At 33.1% G+C, this 4,044-nt stretch overlaps 1 pseudogene; it reads left to right on the forward strand.

Annotated features, from left to right (window-relative positions):
- Positions 1-245: 245 nt before the first annotated feature.
- On the forward strand, positions 246-3,774 carry LOC122598894 (annotated as a pseudogene).
- Positions 3,775-4,044: the final 270 nt, after the last annotated feature.

Consider the following 4,044-nt stretch of genomic DNA (forward strand, 5'->3'; position numbering starts at 1 on the left):
GTCTGACAATGTTTCTAGTTTGTGTTTTTAGTCCTTTAGTATTTGAATTAGCTAGTAAGATTTTTTCAAGTATGCTAATTAGTAAACAATGCAGAGAGAGATACATACAAGTTTAGCTTAATTGTTAATTAATTAATATATGGATTATAATCAAATAATTGTTCCGCGTAACCATTAGGTATTCTATTTAATAACTGACAGTTATCGGGTTAATTAGTTGAATACATTATCAGATTTTTGTGATGGAAGGGAGTTCAAGTGATGAGCCTGGGATTGACAGATCATCATTAGAAGGAATATCAAATGGAATTGCTTCTATGTTCTCCTTTGACACAGATGATGATGATTCCGAGGATTATCGTGGTATGATTCTTTTTTTTTTTTATACATATATGACATCGACATTTGTTTTAATGATTTGAAACTATAAAATTTAATTACCTACGATATGATCTATCGGTTTCAGTTATTGATAGTTAGAAACCTCCTATCGATATGCTGTTGTTCGTGTTTAGTCTTCTGCAGATGCTATGTATCTGATCAGAAACATGTTGTAGAAAGATCAACATGTGGCTTAATATATGATTATATGACATGATCCATGTTCAAGTGGCAATGCTTTAGATGTCATTTAAAGGAATATAAGCAATATATCTGTTTTTTTGACTAACAACTTTATCAAGTAGGACCTAAACCTTCTGAGCTCTATGGAAAGTATACATGGAAAATAGACAAATTCTCGCAGATTCATAAGAGAGAGCTTCGTAGCAATGCCTTTGAAGTTGGTGGCCACAAATGGTAGGTTAACGTCCTTTATGTTTGTCAATTTCACGAGCTGTTATTTTTGTGTGTGCAATATTTCTTTATTTTTGGTACAAATCGTTGGCATTAAACTGACAATATATTCCGTCTTTGTATTTGCTTCTTGCTATGGCTTGTAGGTACATTGTATTGTATCCTCAAGGATGTGATGTAAAGGGTCATATTTCTTTATTTCTTTGTGTTGCAAATCATGATAAGCTACCTCCAGGTGGGGTTGAACAAAACTGGAGGTTCTAATTTAATTTGATGGTATGTCTGCTTAGAATAATTCATAACGACTTACGCATTCATACTGATGCAGGATGGAGTCAAATTGCACTATTCACAGTGAATGTATCTAATAAAGACCTCAGAAAATCACAATATAATGGTTAGTTCATATGCCTTAGTTAATTATTATTGTCAATTAGCCTTGATATTAAACTAGCTGGCGGGTTGGGTTATATATGGATGGTTCATATGCTGTGAAAGTGGCGGATCTTGACCCATTTAACGGGAGGGACCGAAAGTCATGGGACCAAAAAAATAACACTAAAAAAAATACTCGGGGTGCCAAAACTCATGATATCTAAAAATAGCACTAAGAAATATAATTTTCCAGTCACATAACGGATAAAATTACATTTCTGAACCAAAAAACAAAGGGGTCCCCCCCCCCAACCCAATAAAGCTCTGCCCTTGGTTGTGATACACAACTAAATGTTTGTTTGCAGATTCGCTACATCGCTTCTGGAAAAAAGAACATGACTGTGGATGGAAAAAATATATGCAGCTTTCAAAATTGCAAAATGATGGGTTTCTTGATGCTGACACCCTCACAATAAAAGTTCGAGTCCAAGTTATCAGGTTTTTTAGTATCTGTTATTGTGACGTTAACAGCTCATCTTCGTATGCTTTTTATTGTGTTTTGTTGCTTAAAGTCATTTAGCAATTATCATAGGTTTGTTGCAAAACATGTATGATGTATATCATATACTGATATGTGGTAATGGACTTGTAGAGATAGAGCAGATTGTCCTTTCCGGTGCCTTGATTCAGACTATAAGAGTGAACTTGCATTGGTATATATGTCAAATGTGGAGAAAATTTGCAACCTCTTTGTGTTAGAAAAAAGAGTAAAGCTTGCAAAAGTAATTCGAGATAAAGTTAAATGGGCAAGGTATGCAGTTATTTACCGACTATATAACTATTTGTAATCTATGCTAATTTACATGTGTATGTCCCCTTCACCAGGAAAAAACTTTGATATGAATTACAGTAATAACTAATATTCTCATTTCAGCTTCTGTGACTTTTGGCGGGGCATGGATCAAGAGACAAGGCGCCTGATGTCAAGTGAGAAGTCGAATTTAATCTTGAAACTTGTTGTGGAGCAGTTCTCTGCAGAAAAGGAAGTGTCGAAAGCTTTGGTGATGGAGTCGTTATATAGTGGATTAAAGGCCCTGAAAAGCAAGGCTAAGAGCAATAAAGCTATAGGAAATTGTGTTGCAGAAGTACCGGTACAGTTGTAATGGAGAATGACACATTCATTCTTGTGTATGATGATGCATTGTTATTGTTTGAAAGGGAGGTCTTTAAACCTTTGCGTCTACACGAAGAAAAAGATCATCAAAACAAGGTCAGCATCATTTTGTTGATTATAAATTTTGTGTAGTTTATAAAATCTTATGTTCGTCAAGTAATTAGGGGATGTTTAAATCTGGTCCCTTGAGCTACGTTGTTAATGGCTGGGACTTGGGAATTTAAACCTCTGTTGTAGCTAGTAATATTCTCTGATCATGTTCTCTTTTGTTGTGGTAGCATGATGGCTCGGGTAATTACATCATGGATTCTGTTAAGCGTTATAAAAGGCGACTCACTAAACTAGGACAAAGAACTATCGAAACCTTTGTCCTGGATCACATATTCAGGTAAGCTTGTGATTATAGATATAATCTTTATTAGTATAGGAAAAATTTATGTTGAAATCCAATAATCAAAACTACATACTAAGGTTGTGTTTGATTGTTGAAAATGTTTTCTAATTTTTCATTTCTAATGTTTTAGAAAAAGGAAGGGGTTTTCAATCTTTTTGCAAACAAATGAAAATTCTGAAACGCTTTCAAAATTAGTATATGCTATTTTTATTTTTCATTTTAGAAAACTCTGAATACATAGCGGAGATGTGGGAGAAGGGGGATGGAAAATGGAAAACATAAAAATGTTGTTTTCCAAAATCCAAATTCATGCTATAAATTGGAAAATGATGTTTTTTATTTTCTTGGAAAATTTTTCAAAAAACTTTAATTTGATCATGTATTTTTTTACTTGAAAAGTTTTTTAGAAAACAAAGGGTGTTTTCTACCACAAAACAACACTTAAAAGATTTAAAACTATAAAAGGAAATGGGAAATGCTAAATACAGCCCTTAGGGCTGTATTTAACGTGCATAAAAAAATTTGTACCTTTCATATTAAAAGTCCGCCCCTGATTTTCATGGTAAATGTACAAACAATTTATGCACCTTAAACACAGCCCTAAGGGCTGTATTTAGCAAACCCCAAAGGAAATTGGTCTTTGGTCATGTCAAATAAAAGTTTTGATTTGGACTTTTTATGTTCGGGGTCTTGAATTGATGCTTGATCATTGACCATGTGATTTTCGCACTTCAACTAAAATTCTCGTATAACCGGTTTGATACAGTAAAATTGAGATAGCATGTCAAGAAGTTGTTTCTTTGAAGATGCAAGATGAGCTCATACATGAAGAAGCACCAAGAAATCGTCGCTCAAAGTAAATATAAGGCAAATCACGTTCTAAATAGGATAGTACATTAAAATCATGATTCTAAGTTTTCTATCCATGATTTTGATAGATTAGATAATGATTGTTACTTGCTAGATTTTTTTTAATGTGGCATTTTATCTTAATTTTGGGTTTATCATTTGATCTCTTTTAACTAAGTTTTTGCAATTTTCCCAGTGTAAGATCGATTATTCTTTTTTATCTAAACCGATGCATTATTCACTTTGATCTCTCGGTGTATATGAAGAGAGTACAAAAGTAATATTATTTTTAAACGACAAACTTAGGTTCCGTCACATGTCTATATATACAACTAGCATTTTCCTCATATTTAAATTTGAACTCAAATTCTATAGGTCTCAAGTCCCCCAAATATCAATCTATATTTTTGAAAGATCAATTTGGGAGATCATCTACATTTTTGAGATATATAAAAGA

The sequence above is a fragment of the Erigeron canadensis genome, chromosome 5 (assembly GCF_010389155.1).
Source record: "Erigeron canadensis isolate Cc75 chromosome 5, C_canadensis_v1, whole genome shotgun sequence".
Classification (NCBI taxonomy): domain Eukaryota; kingdom Viridiplantae; phylum Streptophyta; class Magnoliopsida; order Asterales; family Asteraceae; genus Erigeron; species Erigeron canadensis.